At 32.0% G+C, this 19,364-nt stretch overlaps 1 long non-coding RNA gene across 1 annotated transcript; it reads right to left on the reverse strand.

Moving 5' to 3' along the window:
• Window positions 1-14,241: 14,241 nt before the first annotated feature.
• Window positions 14,242-15,196, reverse strand: LOC145033782 (uncharacterized). Its single transcript, XR_013677702.1, has 2 exons — window positions 14,888-15,196; window positions 14,242-14,552 (listed from the first exon to the last, which is right to left on the reverse strand). It is a non-coding gene; the product is annotated as an uncharacterized LOC145033782 (long non-coding RNA).
• Window positions 15,197-19,364: the final 4,168 nt, after the last annotated feature.

Here is a 19,364-nt window from a genome sequence, read left to right on the forward strand (position 1 = left end):
TCAAGCATAAAAGCATGAGTTTTTGTCCTACAATATGTTGTATCGTGGATTTTCTTCAAAGTTGTTCGTAACTAGCAGTCATACATGGATTGTCCAAATATGACATGAAAATAAGCAAAATCTATGTAGTTAAAGTTTATTTAGTCCTTCTTCCTTAACAGTCTATTGTGGTCGATACTAGTCTTCATCAGGAAACATAATCTTTGATGTTCAATATTGACATATTACGATGGCTCTTTATAACAATATCATGAAGAGAAAAGGTATATTTGATCATTTATCTAAGGATTATTTGATATCTAGTTTGTATAAGTATAATAGTTGCATTGGATGGCAAACTCTACTGATTATTAGTAGATAGTGAACTAAATAGTGTTAGGGGGTGTTTGGATAGGGAAAAAAAGTAGCTGTTTATTGCTTATTGCTTATTCTCACTACAATAAGCTGAGTTGGAGTGTTTGGATAGGAAGGTTAAAAAAAATTAGCTTATTGTGGGGGGGATAAGATAAATAAGCTGATTTTAATAAGCAAATGGGGAAATGCTTATTGCTTACTGTTTATTGCTTATTTTTTATTGTGGTAGGAATAAGCTAAATAAGTTAATCCAAACACTTTTTAAAAAATTGATTATTTCCACCGTAGTAAGTTAATAAGAAATAAACTAATAAGCTAAAAACATATTTATCCAAAACACCCCCTTAAGTGACTAGTGAAAGTGGAAGACATTTAGAATTAGCTTCCACGGTCACAAAAATTAGTAATATTACTATTAATAGTAAGGTTATTTTGGATTACATGTAATGACATATCTAAGCAACATTTGATATGAGAGTTTTATTAGGGTCTAATTTGGTAATTAATTAATAAAAACATTAAGATTTAAAGGGTTTAACTATAAAGATTTGAAAGTCAAAATCTTATTTAGATAATTACCAAAATTATGAATAGTTACTTGGTGACCATGCAATTATTCCATAAGAGAGAGAGAGAGAGAGAGAGAGAGAGAGAGAGAGAGAGAGAGAGAGAGAGAGAGAGAGAGAGAGAGAGAGAGAGAGAGAGAGAGAGAGAGAGAGAGAGAGAGAGAGAGAGAGGGGTTTTATCTTATTTTATTAAAATATATAAATAACTAAAAAACTAAAAAATATATTAAAAAAAATAATAATAATAAGATAAAGATCACCAATGCAAAAAATACAAACCAAGTCACAAGTGTATAATTTATTTTATTAGAAATTTAATAATGGAGAACTACCACACTCATAGTTTACCCAAAATTTCTAAATGGTGCCAAAGACAAATATCGATTATAAAAGTATGCACATAGAAATATTTACATCTAAATATGACGAATGTAATGATATAACTATGACGGTTTACTAGGCATTTATTTTAATGTGATTATATATTAAAGTTAATAGAAAAAGAATGTAAGTGTCATATCAAGCAACTCTTGGTGACGAGTGATTATGACTTTTTCAAGCTCGCGAATTTTCATCCTACTCAATAATATAAATGTATATTTCTATTATTCTTTTTCGACAATTGTTTTTTGCCGTAAACTATAGACGAACAAAATATTTGATAATTTGATCGATAACCATATGGAAGAATGATCGTCTACGTTTTTATACTTAATAAACAAATGAATACCAACGATATTTTTTGTTTGTTTAGTTAACAAAAAAACATTAACAATGGTCTTGTTTATTCGTTAATTCGTTAATTCGATGATAAATATTTTTTTTTATATTTGTTTATTAATGTCCGTCTATTTATGTTTGTTTGTGTCTCTATGCCATTTATGGTAATTTTTATATTAGTTTTTATTAGTGTTTCCATCATATTTATATTTATGTTTTTTCATATCTATTATTTCAATTAATATTCGGCTCATGTTTATCGCTAGAATTCACGTACTACTCATGTTTTGATTTCATTTTCAGATATTTCGAGGGAGCAATATTCTGGAAGATTTTGAGAGCGGCTTGGATGCATTATACGATTTTAATGGAGCTCGAATTTGATAATTGATGTTGATGAATGATTAGAAGTTGTCTTAATCGAAAAATTACGTCCAATTTGCACAATAAATGAAAAGCCCGATCACGTTTCTCATAAACTTGATCGTGTAAAACTTTTATGCACAAATTTATGCATTATGGGGCTTTCAGGCGAAAACACGATCATGGAAAAAAAATCACAGTCCTGTTTTTTATAGTGCGTTCGATTTGGAAATCTCAAAGGACATACACGATTGTGTTTCTCAAGAGAGCACGTTCATGTTTTTTTATTTTCCGCATATGATGTTGCCGACTTGCATGTACATAGCTCTTGTCTTATCAACTTAAACCCTAGATGTTCTCAGACGACCATATACGATTTTTGGAGATGATTTCTACACTTTTTCATCACTTACTAAAATCTGAAGGTTGTGGGTCATCTTTTTTTAGTAAGATTTACCTATTGAATGCATCTTTGTATTGTAATCAATCATTAGACATGGTCTTCATTGTGTGATTCTATATAATAGTTCATTTTTTTTTAAACTTAATGAACATTTGATTTTAGCTCTTTTTAGCCTTATCACCTAATTTAAGATTAAATCAATTTCGTAAATCAGTTGTCAAAATCCGTAATTCTCTTTGATAAACTGGTAACAAGTAACAAGTAACAAACCGGTTCCGTGTTGTGATTTGGCTCTCTTATAAATTGAAAATACATATTTTTACGCTTCTGATCCTGTGATAAGTATTGAATACTGCTGGGAATTAAGCTGATTATATTGTTGTTTTTTATTTTTGGTTAAGAGCTAGCTTGTTTTGGTAATTATATAGGTACAAGAGATTTTACTAGATATTGTTAGTTGTTCTAAATAGCAACTTAGATATAACACATTTTAAATAATCAAGTTTGGGTTATTGAACGACTAACAAAGTCGCAACAAAACTGAATTCGATTTTTGTTAGCTAATTTATTTTAGTTTTTTACTACTATTTTAGTTATTAATACTACCAAAAAATTCAAGTTTTATTATTTTATACATTTTACTAGTATGTGTCTCACACAAAGAGACATTGGCTTTTCGAGTGTGTGGCTGTAGATTCGATTATTTTTCCATATGTTGTTCTTTTAAAATAAACAAGTAGTGATAATTTATTTATTTTTAGATGTATCCGATATCGTTTTAACACATGCGCACACGCGCGCGTGCACACACACACACAAACACACACACACACACACACACACACACATATATATATATATATATATATATATATATATGTGTGTGTGTGTGTGTGGGGGGGGGGGGGGGTGGGGGTGGGTGGGTTGGTGTGAAAAAAATGATAGAAATTGAAAACACATGAACGGATATTGAAGATTTAGAATAAATCACAAAATTCGAAACTCCGTGTTATCCAATAAAACCCTAAAATGGCTAATAATAAACCAAAATCACCACACGATTAGTTACAATCGCATTTTGACAAACCTTTGCTGCAACAGATCGTGTGATCAAAATCCTATTAATAGATATGAACATATTCCAACTAATTCCCAAAAAAATATAAATTTGTATCAAATTTGAACTAGTAAATATCCCAACATGGAACGGTGGGAATCATTGGTTCAACTCCAATAGTAAGTAGAACTTATTAGATACCGCGATCCATGGTATCTAATAAATTTTTATACCCATTTTCTTTTAGGGATATTGATTTTTTTTATCTTTTCTATTTCTTTTTCGTTGCATCAAAATTTGTTTTTGTTTGATTGTATTTACTCGACAGAATCAAGTCAAACAAAACACCCAATGGGTGTATAAGTGTATAAAATTGATGATTACACACTTGAAGTATCACCTAGTGGAGGAAGAACCCTATTAGACAACCCACCCTTCTCTTTTCTTTTTCACAAATAAGAAGTTTCGTATTGAATTCGGATATTAGAAGGAATACCATATATAACACAAAATTTCTACGCCTATTCTTTCTAGTCGAGCCTCTGGGTCTGTCATTATACCATGAGAGGTAGAAAGAATTACAATCCCCATCCCACCTAGAATTCTAGGATATATTTATAAGAGATATGAGTATCGAAACATAAATTAAAATTTTAACACAAAAGAGTTTAGTGAGTTAGGCGGGTCAATGAGTAAAATGCCATAAAATAGCACTGTGGCCAAAATAGCGGGCTAAAACACGACTTTGTTTTTTTCTCCAGACTCTTTTTTTTTAAGTGGGACCATAAGAGATATGAGTAACGAAACATAAATTAAAATTTTAAAACAAAATACTTTGGTGAGATAGGCAGGTAAATGAGTAAAACGCCCTAAAACAGTACTGTGGCCAAAATAGCGGGCTAAAACACGACTTTGCCTATTTCTCCAGACTTTTTTTTCTCGTATCTGAATATGATTTGTTGATCATAATATTGCTTCCATGATAATACTATGTGATATTAACAATTTAGCCTTGCATTAGACTTAAAAATAAAATTAAGTTTAAGGAAGTAAACTAACCAGATATGTGGATCCAAGATTGCTGTATATTAATAGAACTTCGATACTCCAAATATATTTTGGAATTTTTATTGCAGAAAGATTTTTTATAGGAAGATTACAAGAGAGAAAGATAGAATGGCTTAAAGCCTGCTTCAAACAAAAGAAAGAGTCTCCTTAAATATACTAGGAGAGCATAAAAACAGACAAAACCTAAACTATTACATTTAACATTGGCAGACAACTTTTAAAAAAGTAGAAATGACTCTTTGTTTGATTCCTTGCGTCTTTAATAATTTCTGACGAATATTGTGCTTTGCCTTCAATAATTTTTGAAGAATATTAGCCTCTTTTATTTTGATTCACACATTTGTCATCATGAGTTATTGTGATGATGTCCTCTTGTTTTTGAAAAGATTCTTTCTTTAGGTAATTGGCTCCTCTATCATATCAATCATGGAATCAATGGGAAGTTCTGCATCTGGGATGTCTTCATCATTTGGTTGGGATTCCCCTGCTAAGCATTGTGACAGGCTTTGGTTTCCAACTGACATGTTGTCTAAAATTTCTTCACTTGAACCTTCATCTTTTACATTTTCATTCTCTGTAAGACGTTTAAGGTTTTCCTTTATCTTGGAACAGTATAACCTAAATGATTTGATCATTTCTTCTTTAGTTAGGTTAACTTTTTGAGGGGTTGAGGGGGTTATATCTGAGAAATTTTTCTAGATCTTGGTATTTTTTGATCTATTGTTTGATATGATCAATTGTTTCTTGGGCATTAAGAACTTTTGTCTTTGGATCCTTATGAAGCATTTTAGGCCAAAAATTTGTAAAATATAACCTTTGTAGAGAAGGAGATTTAGAGGGAGTATAATCCACATATGGGGACCATTTCCAGATCCAAGGAATAGAAAATTCCAAAAAAAAATGCATAAAAGATATTGCCTCTAGTCCTTCTGATTTCAAATGAATGGATTGTTTCAGGTATCTTGGAGAGACTGGTAGCCATTCACCATATAATTTTCTGAATGGTTCTTCCGGGAGAATATCTATACTTGGACCATATGAGACCCACCAATTAGTAAACCAATTTGGTATATCTTTATTTTGGTTATAAACCTTTTCACATACTTAAAAGAACCAAATATGCTTTCTTTGAGGATTCTCATAGCTTTATGAAAACTTTCAATATAATCCCAATATGTAAACTTCATTGGTATTTTTGAAGGCGGAATTATAAATTCTTTCTCCTCGAGAGTACTCAGACCCTATTCCACAGCAGATATAATCTTTTTGATAATAGCTTTGCTGAAATTATAAATGCTGGTATTACCACCGGATGTAAAATAAGAAAATTCAACCGATTCGGTTATTTTTAAAATATTTTCATAATATAATCTTTGTTTATCAGAATACCCTACGTATGTTGCTGTATCTAAATATCCGGTCATTAAAAACCATGGATCTTCATTATTTTCAAAATAAAGCATGATATCTTTATTTTCTAAAATTATAATATTATATTTATGAGATGACTCTTTATATTCAAAATTATCATTGATGGTTTCACCATCTGTAATCATTTGAGTGAAACTAGGAGTATTTTCCTTTTTGTTTCCATAAATGCTTTAAATTATTCATATAATGGGCTTCCAGGAACTGGAAGGGGCTGATTGCTTACTTGCGATGAAGTTCTAGCTCTATAAGAACTGCTTGAAGCCTTAGGATTTCCTCGACCTCTATTATAGCCACCCATGTATGAAGGATGGCCTCTTCCACAATTGGGATTCATCCTGAAAGTTAGCATGTAGTTTCAGAGACTTTCTTATGAAGATATTTGAACATAATGTTATACCTTTGTATGTCAATTCTTGTTATTGGCCTATCATCCTTTTTATTTCGTTTGATAAAGGATTCTAAGGCCTTTATTTGTTTACAATGAAGATTATTCTTTACTTGTAATTTTGAGTCACTCATAATATTAATTCAAGAGTAATATATTTTTGTTTTCAAGGTTTTTAAGATGAATTCTTAATCCTATTAGTCTTAGTTTAATTACTGTTTTTCTACAATATGGTTCATTAGTTAGGTTGGCTAATTCAATTTCTGCCTCTTTAATTGAATTTTTTTATTTCGATATTATCATGAGATAATTATCTTACATGGTTGAGACTCATTTAGAAATTCTCTAGTTAAAAAATCTGGAAGACTATTGTCACTTCCCTTTTTATATTGAATTTCAAAATCAAACATTGCTAATGTAGCTTGCCATCTAGTAAACATTTGTTTGGAAACATCATGTTTAAAGTTTTTATTAAACATAAATTTAGCTGCTTGACAATCTGTTTTTATAATGAAATGTTGATTATATAAATCATCTTGAAATTAAAGAATACATTTTACTAATGCTAAAATTTCTTTAGCAGTAGTAGCATAATTCTTTTGACTAGGAGTCCATTTTCCAGAATGAAACCTAACTACGAATTCTTGTCTATTATTAGGGTAGATTTGTTTTAAGATTCCTCCAAACCCTATTTTAGATGCATCTATTTCAACTATGTTTTTCCCAATTTTGATTAGTCAAAGATAAACATGGTAGATTTTTCACTTTATTTTTTATTCTTTTGACTGCTTGGGTATGGTTATTAGTCCAACACAAGGATTCTTTTTAAATCTATCATATAAAATTACACTATCAACTGATAAATCTTTATAAAAAGGTGATATAAAATTTAGGCTACCCAAAAATCTTTGTAGCTGAGTTTTATCTTTTATTTAATATGGGAATTTTGCAGCAAAATCTATACTTCTTTGTATAGGAATGATCTATCCTTTTTCAATATTATGACCTAAAAATCTCACCTTTGTTTGGAATAAAGACATCTTAGATTGTGATATTACTAAACCGTTTTTTAATATTATTGCTTCAAAAGTATGTAAATGATCAAAATGTTCTTGAATATTTTTTGAAAATACTAAGATATCATCTATATATATATATATATAATATAATAGAATTACTATAAGGATTGAATATATCATTCATTATATTTTGAAATTTTGAAGGGTCATTCTTTAAACCAAATGGCATAACATTCCATTCGTATTGCCCAAAAGGAACATTAAAGGCGGTCTTATATCTATCATTTTTATCAATCTGAATTTGCCAATATCCTGATTTTAAATCAAACTTTGAAAATATTAGAGAATCATGTAAGCGATCTAATAAGTCCTTTTTATTAGGAATAGGATATCTGATCCATTTTAAAGCCTTATTAAGTGGCTTATAATTTATAACTAGTCTTGGTATTCCTCTTTCTTGTTCTGAATGTTTATTGACATAAAACGCAGTACATGACCATGGAGATTTAGAAGGTTGTATTAAATTTTTATCTAATAAAGAATCTATTTCCTTTTTACATATATTTAAGTATTCGAAATTCATTTGACAAGGTCTTGCATTGGTAGGAATCTGTCTTTCATTGAAATCTTCCTCATAGGGAAGCATGACTATATGTTTTTTTCTTTCCCAAAAAGCATTAGGATGATCATTACAAATTTTTAAAGAAAATTGGTTTGTTAAAAGTTTAATTTTTTCCTGTAATTTAGGTTGTCATATTTGTTCATCCATTTGAACAATCCTAATTTCTTCTTTAAGAAAATTTATTTGGTTTTTCTTTAAGTCCAACTCATTAACCCAAATAGAATAAAGGTCAGAGACAAAATTTAGAATAACAGGTTGATTCTTATAAGATCCTATTATTTTATTTTTATCAATAGTTAATGGTAATATCATTTCCGGAAAAGGATTTCCTAAATCATTGTATTATTGGTCATATTTTAATTACCGTGAAATTAATAGGTATACAAACATTTTCTGTACAAATTTTTGCATATGTCAATTTATATCTATTATCCAATTTTGAACTTGATACTTCTCTTAACGTATGTGTTGAATTTTGAAAATATTTAGTAGGTATTATTCCTTCTCGTATGCAGTTTAGATCTGCACCACTATCAATTAAAGCAACAAAATTTCTTTGATAATTGTAAGTAATAAATAAACTAATTGTGACATGCCTTTTTCTTGAGATTACTAGTTCCATGGACCGAAGGAAACTATTATCATTATTATTACTAGTACCAATGTCTTATTTATGTTGTAGTTTTTCTAATCTATTAATTCTTTGATTATTTATTATTTGATCATTTTTTATCTTAGATATATCCTATTTTAATGATTGAATTTCATCTTGTAAATCTTGTATTGTAGGCGTGTTAGTAGAACTTTCATTTCTTCTTTCTTTTAACATATCATGTACGTTTTTCATGGAATAAATCCCTTCTTCTTTAATACTATGTTCCTTAGTATTCAAATTCTCTATTATTTTTTGTATTATTTCTGGATCATTAATTTCTTTTAATAAGTTTGCTATATCATTGCTAATTAAATTTATGGTTAAATTTTCTTTATATTGAGACTGGAGTAAGTATAACTGATGATCTATGTTACATGAGCATTGCTCTAAATTATCACAATGACATTCATTTTCTTCAGATTTTGAAGAATAATCAGAATCATAATCTATCATATTTATATTAGAATTATCATCTGAAATTTATTCTTTTTCAGAAGAATTGTCAATCAAATTTATTAATTGAAGCTTTATATCTTCACTTAAGTCCATGTTATTTATTTTTTTTTATTTTTTTATTTCTACATTTATTAGCATAGTGTCCTGTTTTTCCACACGAAAAACAAGTAGGGGATTTTTTTTTTTTGATGTTTTCTTTTCTAATAAATTTCTTTGTTATGTGTTTATCTTTTTTGTTAGGATCATTATGTTTTCTTTTGTAAAATTTTTTCTTTTGTTGAAAATCTTTTTTCTGTTTTTTCTTACCTCTCTTAGTTTCTATTCCAAATTGATCACAAAATTCTCCTAATTGTCTTTTTTCATTAATATGTTGAGTCTTAATTTGATGATTAAGTTTTATTTCACTACATAAGGCTAAGCCTTCCTGTATATAGGGTCCTATTAGTTTTCCATATGTATAATCTTCATAAGGAATTGCATTATCTATTCTTAATTGTTTTTTGACTCTTTCAGCAAAAAGATTTGGCAAACTATCTATGAATTTGGATTTCCAATAAACACTATTACAATCATTGAGCTCCATTACTCTACTTAAAAAAGTATCCTTATACCATCTAAAGGATGTAAGAGCTTTACAAAATAGTCCATTTAATAGAGTACGAATGTTTTCAGAATTGTCTGACCATCTTCCTGTGAAATGTTCTATTATAGTACAAGTAAGGGTATAAACTACATTAGGAGTAGTAATCCCATTTTCTATTTTACCTGTATTGAGAATAGTTTGTTGAGTTTTTTCATCCACATAGTTGTCCCACCAACCTTTTCATTGGCCAGTAAATCCAGCAATTAGCATATTAGCTACTTGTCTATCACTATTTCCTGTATTTTTAGCGATTGTACTATACATTAACATTCTATGAATCGAAATATATATTTGTCTTTCAGTATAACCATCTAGGTTCAATTCATTGACATTTTTACCACTATAACTATTGTTAATTTCATATTCTTGTTCTTCATGTAAGACATCTTGAGGGCTTGACCTTGGATAATAATACATTCTTTAAACAAACTTTCTAGCAAATTTACTGTTGTAATTATTAATTTTATTTATTTGGGCATCATTATATCTAAGTCATCATCCGAGTTTTTATTTATGGTATTAATATGTAATTTTTTCATTTGTTCTTGTATAATGTCTAGCATATAATCATAATTTTTTAATTTATAACCAGTAATATTTGGTGGTGGTTGAATAGTAGCAGTTATTTGTTTTTCTTTGTCTTTTTTCTGTATTATTATATCTTTTTGACTATTTATTTTTTCTATTTTTTTATGTAAATCCATTAATTGTCCTCCTAATATTATAGAATATAGATTATGGAAATTTAATTGTTGAATCATACGATTAATATGATTTACATCTATTATAGGAGTCTTTTCTTCAAAAAGTTTTTGATAAGCCGAAAATTTTATAGTAACATTGTTATTTGTGATTAGAAAAGGGATTTGAGGTGGAAATATACTTGTTCTTATCTTGTCTCCCGATAGAATATAATCTCTTTCTATATTGTGAATATTATGTAAACCAAGGAATAAAATGTATAATCTAATTTATAGATGATAAATATTCATAAAGTTTATTTTGTATTTCTTATATCTCCTCTTTAGAATAATTTTTAAATAACCATTCTTTAAAAAAATTCCATTTAGTTGAATAAAATTCTTCTGAAATAATTTTTCTTGCCTGCGAACCAAGGCTAAAATCAATTTTTTCTTTTTAAATCCATTAAACTGTAAAATTCGTTTCAGAAGGAGTAGATGCCTCCGCCTCATACAAAATATCATCATGTATATTTAAATTATTTATCTTTCTAATATCAACAAAAGCACGAGTAGAATGGACTTCTACCTTATAATCTAGTGGTGATATCTATGATGTGAAGTTCTCGCAGATCTTGTTCGTTTTAGTAGGTCGTTTTCATATTCTGTTTCTTTGTTAAACTCAATAGTAACGACACTATTAGAAGTTTGTATAATACTTTCTATATTATTATTTATTAAAGGTATGGGTGGTACATTATTTTCTAAAACCCAGTGTTGAGGAAATTTTATTTCATCTCATTTTATAGATTTTCTGATCGTAATTTTTGATATATCAAAATTACTTTTTATTAAAATTGTTTCATTTATAGGTTTATTAACTCTCTTACATTTAGGATTCATCGTTTTTAATGGTTTAAAATATATACGATAACATATACATATTACTTCTGATCCTGATAAATAATTATAACCATAAGTTTTGGCATTTAATGTTAAAGCTTGAAAAATATTTTTATCAAACAAGGAAAGTTGTAAATTTCGGTAAACGTTAAAATATATTGGTCCATGGGACAAACTAGATTCTATTATACCCATTAAAGATTGTTTCCAATTTTTATTTCTAACATCCCTAAGGACTGCTAAAAAGCTTTCAGGTAACCCCTGTAATGTTAATGGTTTAAAAACAATTTGTACTAAACCAATATGTAATTAATTATAAATGTATTTATATCTATCAATATCTTGTGGGTTATTAATTGAACTGTCATATCATCTTCATTTATAGTTAAATTTTCTTCGGTAGTTTTAACAGTTTGAATAAAACCTAATTCTTCAAAAGTTCCTAATTCATATATAAATTTAGGATTGATACCAAGAATTGTCCATTTATTAAGAATATCTAAATTCTTTGGCACTTCATATTCTTCTATTAATTGATTTTTAATCAGTTGTTTATTACTATTTTTGAATCTACTGAATATACTCATAAACAGTAAAATAAAATAATATCACAGTATTCTATGGCTCTAATACCATTTTCAAGCAGGACCATAAGAGATATGAGTAACGAAACGTAAATTAAAATTTTTAAAACAAAAGAATTTGGTGAGTTAGGCGGGTCAATGAGTAAAACGTCCTAAAACAGCACTATGGCCAGAATAGCGGGCTAAAACATAACTTTGTTTTTTTCTCCAGACTTTTATATATATATATATATATATATATATATATATATATATATATATATATATATATATATATATATATATATATATATATATATATATATATATATATATATATATATATATGGTAAGAGAGAGAGAGCTCAATGATTCATGAGATCCCGTGAACCTCTTCAAAAATTTACAAAAAATACTTTGGAACATTTATTTTGTTTAAATAATAGCAATCATTAAGTCTCTCTCATATATATATATATATATATATATATATATATATATATATATATATATATATATATATATATATATATATATATATATATATATATATATATATATATATATATGACTAGGAAAATAAAAAATTTACAGAAGATTAGAAAATACTTTGGAACATTTACTAAATTGTTGTAACAAATTACGACAAAATTTTAAATCATAAACCACAAATAATCAAAAATAAGGTATATAATTATTTACACTCCTTTGTATTTGTTCGTTTATTTTTGTTTTACATCTTAATAAAAAATGCAAACGCAAACCGTAAACCATGAAATCTTTTAAACAACCAAACATAAAATTAAAATATGTTTATTAATGTTTGTGTCCGTGTGTTACTTTAGTTAAACTAAAATAAAGAGTAAATTACACGAATGGTCCCTATGGTTTGGGGTAATTTGTGCGATTGATCCTTATTATTTTTTTTAATTCGAAAGGTTTCTATTGTTTGTTTTTGTTACGTGCTTGGTCCTTACTGTTTGTTTTCTTACGCGCTTGGGTTTGCCTTACCTAAAAAGATTATTATTTAAATAGAGAAAAATGGTGAATAGGTAAGGTAATATGAGAGGGGTAGGGTTGTGGTGCGTGTTTATTTAAATAAGTTAAAAATTCAAGGTAAAAATATTTTTTTTAGGTAAGACAGAGACCCAACGCATAACAAAAACAAACAGTAGGATCTTCCAAATTAAAAAATGAGTTAAAGACCAAGTACGTAAATTACCCCAAACCATAGGGACCATTCGTGTAATTTACCCTAAAATAAACAAATACGAATAGTCGTTTTTTTTTTTTTTTTTTTTTCAATAGCTGAATTAGGCAACGAGCTAGAAACAACATCAGATATAATGATTATATCAAAAAGTGTTTTTGAAGTCAATTGCTACAAAGAATGAAACTCTTTTTGTATATATTTGGAACCAAAGAAAAGAAAAGTCAACTATACTTTGAAAAAGAGCCTTACGCTTAGGAATTTTTTCTACGAAAACCAATTCGCTACGAAATCTCCAAATAACCCATAAACCACTCCTATGATAACTTCCAATCCCAATTTCTGATTTTTGTGTAACCGTTAGTCATCAAGCCAATTTCGAATAAACGCATTCGTTTAGTTAATCAACTCTAGTAATATATCGTTTAGATTTATCGCACATGGAATTAAATAAGAACCTTTTGTTGTATGTTCTCCTTTTCATCCATTTTACTTTTTGTTGTATATCACATCTTCTTCATTATTAATTCATTTGCTCTTTCAACGATTAAGAAGAAAATATTATTTTAAGAAAGGTGAACCCGTCAAGTCATACATTTTTATTTGTCAAACAATAAAATATGCGAACAAAATATTATTAATATATGGAATCGTGATCAAAGAGATAATATATATATATATATATATATATATATATATATATATATATATATATATATATAGAGAGAGAGAGAGAGAGAGAGAGTAAATTACACGAATCGTCACTCGTGTAGGTGCAAAAATGTACGTTTTTTTTTTCTTATTTTCAAAAATTAACTCGAACCGTCCCTTATATATTTAAAAGTTGCGCGTTTGGTCACTGCCGTTAATGGTGTTATGTTTCTACTGTTAGATCATGGTAAAATGACATATTTACCCTTACTTTTACAATTATAATTATTTAAAAGAATACAAATGAATTTAAACCTTACACCCTATCTCTACAACCAAAGCAACAAATCTTGTTCATCTTGTTCCTCTGAATGACATACCCCAACTCAGAATTCACATAATCAAATCCAAAGGAAAAACATGTAATTGGAATCAAATCTAGAAATCACACAAGTAAATCCAAAACTTAGGAAAAGAACTCATTCAAACCCATAAAACCAAACTCGGGAATTATATAACCATTCAAGGATTCAATCAATTACAAATATGAATTCCTTGGATTCAAAAAATTAACCAAAAAGAAAAAAAAAATAACAAGATTACATGTAAAAAACATCAATGAAAAAAAATAGAACATAGTACAAATCAAAATTTTGGTCAAGGGTGATATACCATTGATTTTAATTTCCATTTCTTCATGTCATTGTTTTTAAAGAATCACCCATTCCACTGTCCCTTTATCGCTAACCACCACCCATCTCCTCGCTTCTTTAAGACTGAAATCAAATCATTACTACCACGATCTACAACCGAGAAAATAAAAAAAAAAAATCACAAATTAAATTAAACTTGGAAGAATTGATTACTTAATACACAAAAGTAAGCACTTTAAACTTCTTGCAGGTCTGATAGAAGAAAACTTTAAGTAAATCGAAGCTTAAACTCATGAAATTGGAGATAAAGTAAACTCAATGACTTGAAAAACCCCAGAAAGTGTCTTTGAAAACACTGAAACTGTCTTCAAAAGACCCATATTCAGTCATAAAAAACTCCATAATGAAATTGAAGCTTAGACCCACAAAATCGGAGTGGAAGGTAAATTCAATGACAAAAAAAACCCATAAGTCTTTCAAAATACCTAGAAATCATCTTTGACCCAAATTTTTTCTTCATAAAACCTAGAAATCGCATTTTCTTTTTCTTAAAAACTCGGATTGCATCTTCCCTAAAACCCAAATTTCATCTTCAGTTTAGTGTAACTCAAACGATGAAACAAAAAATCAAGGAACACACAACCGCACATATATTCTTGTTTCTCTTATTTGATGATTATGTGGTTCAATGGAGGGTTCTTGGAGGGCTACGGGAGGATTGTCGGCATGAGGAAAGGGGGAGGAGAACGAGGGATCACGTTTATGGGAGAACCAGGGAAGATGGAAGATTAGAGTAGATAGAGTTAGGGTTTAATATTTTATTTATTTATTGTCTTTTTTAGGTAAAAGACTGAAACACCCCTAACATGTGGGTAACTTAACGGAAAAACAAACAGCTAACCATAACAGGGACGAAACTCGCAACTTTTAAACATATCAGGGATGGTCCGAGTTAAATTTTAAAAATAGGGACTAAACATGCATTTTGGTACATACCAGAGGAACGATTCGCGTAATTTACTCATATATATATATATATATATATATATATATATATATATATATATATATATATATATATATATCCCTATACTAATAAAAGAGTAGTTCTTTTGCCATGTGTCACCATGTTAGACATTGTAATTAATATCATGACACTTGTCAATCTATTAATTCTCTATTTCAAATTTCAAATTTCAAAATTTAAATCACATTTTAATTACATCAAATTAATAATATTAGAATAAAAATAAAATAAAATTTATACCAATTATAATAAAATAAAATTTATACAAATTATAAGATGATATATTTTACGTATTTATGTAACAACGTAAAATTTCCAATTTAATTTTTCATTTTTAAATCACAAAATGTATATCATATCATAATCTCAAAACCATAACAACAGTGTTTTCAAACAAATCCCAAGATCTCTTTAACATAAACTCCGTCGGTGTGGGTGTGTACAAGTCAAGCCTTCGCCTTCCCACGGTCCTCGCTGGTACCTGAGACATCAAACACAACAACTGTAATCATAAACGCTTAGTGAGTTCCCCAAAATACCACATATCACAAATACGCCACTCAAGGCTAAACCCGACCCTCCGGTAAAAATGTCTCAGCGGGACCCTCCAGTCCCGCAGCTCGTCGGACCCTCCGGTCTAGTCATAGCTCGTTGGGCCCTCCGGCCCGGTCAGTATCATTAGGCCCTTCGGCCCGGTCTATATAATCATGCAGCATACAAATAACACATAGCACGAAATCTCTAAGACAACACATAAACTCATACATAGCACATGAGACCCTCTGGTCAACTCGAAACACCTACTCAAGGTAATGTATAGTGAGAAGACTCACCTCACGTATCTCGGTAGCTCGTAAATCTCGTAACTACTAATGCTCGATCTCCCAAGCTATCGTCCTCCTACAACACAAGCATAACTCTACTAATGCTCGATCTCCCAAGCTATCGGCGAGTGCATTCCATGCACAACCTCAAACGACCTTCTAAGGTCAGATCTACTCTAGTAACTCATAGATCCAATCCCCTTAAGCTTATTGACCACGTAAAGTCCAATTGTTGGTGCTCATTAAGCATCAAATAGCTCATTAATGGTGTTTTAGCCTCAAATACATTGATCCCAACCCAAAACCTCCATGGATGCACATAAAGCTTGGGCAAGGAGGTGCTCTGGACCTCTATGGGTCCAGATTCAGATCCATAACTCGCCAAGGGACCATGAGGATACTAGATCTAGCCACAAATTGGTTCAAAAACCCTAAATCTATATGAACACCACAATAACAAGGAAGAATTCGAAATGGTACCTCAGTTGTGATGTCCTGGACCTTAGTTCTTCAAGAATCCACCCCTCTCTTGCTTCCTCTTGGCTAGATCTCCTCTTCCCTTGCTAGACAATAACTCTAAGATCAACAATGGCTCCTTCCCTCACTTGAATCACTCAAATGCTCTAGGGTTTCACTCAGGGGGATAATGAGTGCAAATGACGACCATAAGGCCCTTTAAATAGGCCTCAAACCCGAGAAATTAGGGTTTCATTAAACAGCGCAGACTCGCCGAGTCCACCAAAGCGACTTGCCGAGTCCGGGCATCAATCCGGGTGAAAAACCGCATCTCAACTCGGCGAGTCTACGCACCAACTCGCCGAGTCCTTCCACAAAACTCAAAATAAAGAGAATAATTAATATACATGAAATCCCGGATGTTACAATTCTCCCCCACTAGAATCCGACTTCGCCCTCGAAGTCTCATTCCTGAAATAACTTTGGATGTTGCTCCCACATCTCCCGCTCCGGTTCCTAGGTCAACTCGGATCCCTTCCGATGCTACCACTGAACCTGTACCAGAGGCACTTCCTTGTTCCTCAGAACCTTGATCTTCCGATCCATAATCGCAACTGGTCTCTCCGCGTAGTTCAGGCTCGCATCCACCTGAATGTCCTCTAACGGCACCACTGCCGACTCGTCGGCAATACATTTCCTCAACTGCGAGACATGAAAGGTATCATGGATCTGCCCCAACTCAGTAGGTAGATCCAACTGGTAGGCTCCCCTGCCTACCCTAGCAATTACCCTGAAGGGTCCAATATACCGAGGTCCCAACTTGCCCCTTCCTCCTGAATCGTATCACTCCTTTCCAAGGAGAGACCTTTAGGAGCACAAGGTCACCAACCTGAAACTCGAGTTCGGACCGACGCCTGTCCGCATAACTCTTCTAGCGACTCTGCGCGGTCAACAACCTCTGCCTGACCTGCTAAATCTGCTCGGTCGTCTGGAGTACAATCTTCGTGCTACCCATCACCCGCTGCCCCACCTCTCCCCAGTAGATGGGGGTGCGACACTTCCGTCCATACAACAGCTCAAAGGGTGGCATACCAATGCTCGAATGATGGCTGTTGTTGTACGAAAACTCTGCTAAAGGTAGATAGGTGTCCCAGCTCCCTCCAAAATCCAAAACACATGCTCGGAGCATATCCTCAAGCGTCTGAATCGTCCGCTCGCTCTGTCTGTCCGTCTGCGGGTGGTATGTGGTACTGAAATGCAGTCTCGTACCCAACTCCTCATGAAACTTCTTCCAAAACCTGGAAGTAAAACGCACATCCCGATCTGAAACAATCGAAATCGGAACCCCATGCCGCGATACCATCTCTCTCACATATAATTCCGCCAACTTCTCCGCAGAAGAGCTCTCACTGATGGCTAGAAAATGAGCGCTCTTCGTCAGCCTATCCACGATCACCCAAATCACATCAACTCCCCTCGTAGTCCGTGGCAATTTGGTGATAAAGTCCATGGTAATCTGTTCCCACTTCCATTTGGGAATCTCCAGCGGCTGCAATTTGCCGTGCGGATGCTGGTGCTCGGCCTTAACCTGACGAAAAGTCAGGCACTTCTCGACGAACCATGCAACATCCCTCTTCATACATGGCCACCAATACTCTTTCCTTAGGTCCAAATACATCTTAGTAGCCCCAGGATGAATCGGAAATTTCGATCGATGCGCTTACTCCATCAAGATAGTACGCGCACCGCCCACAAACGGTACCCAAATCCGACCCTGAAGAGTCATAAGTCCCCGACCATCTGTAACGAATTCCGATACCTGACCAACCACCCGCTCCCTTTTTCTGATTTTCTGATCTCGTAGCCTCAGCCTGAGCCCCTCGGATGGTGTCCAAAATCGGGGTCATCACCGTCAACCTCAAACAAATATCTCGCATCGGGGCACCCTCTGCCCTACGAATCAGGGCGTCGGCTACCACATTAGCCTTTCCCGGGTGGTACATGATCTCGCAATCATAATCCTTTACCACATCCAACCATCTCCTCTGACGCATATTCAGATTTGGCTGATCCATCAACTACTTCAAGCTCTTGTGGTCCGTGTATATCGTACATCGAACCCCATACAGATAGTGACGCCAGATCTTGAGGGTGAAAACCACAGCCCCCAACTCCAGATCATGGGTGGGATATCTCGTCTCATGAGGCTTTAACTGCCTCGACGCATACGCGATCACATGCCCTCTCTGCATCAACATCGCTCCCAACCCCGATATCGATGCATCACAGTACACCACGAAATCCTCCATCCCTTCCGGTAATGCAAGCACGGGAGCTTCGCACAATCTCTGGCGAAGGGTCTCAAATGAGGTCTGCTGCTCCGGACCCCATGAGAAAGTAACACCCTTCCGGGTTAACTTGGTAAGTGGCACAACAATTTTGGAGAAGTCCCTGATAAATCTCTGATAGTAGCCTGCCAACCCTAAGAAGCTCCGGATCTCCGTAGGTGACCTTGACACCTCCCAACTCATCACAACCTCGATTTTGGCCGGGTCAACCAATATTCCATTCTGGTTAACGAGATGCCCTAAGAACTGGACCTCCCGTAACCAAAAATCGCACTTGGAGAATTTGGCGAATAGCCTCTCTGATCTC

This window comes from Lactuca saligna, chromosome 3, assembly GCF_052625555.1.
Source record: "Lactuca saligna cultivar CGN05327 chromosome 3, ASM5262555v1, whole genome shotgun sequence".
Classification (NCBI taxonomy): domain Eukaryota; kingdom Viridiplantae; phylum Streptophyta; class Magnoliopsida; order Asterales; family Asteraceae; genus Lactuca; species Lactuca saligna.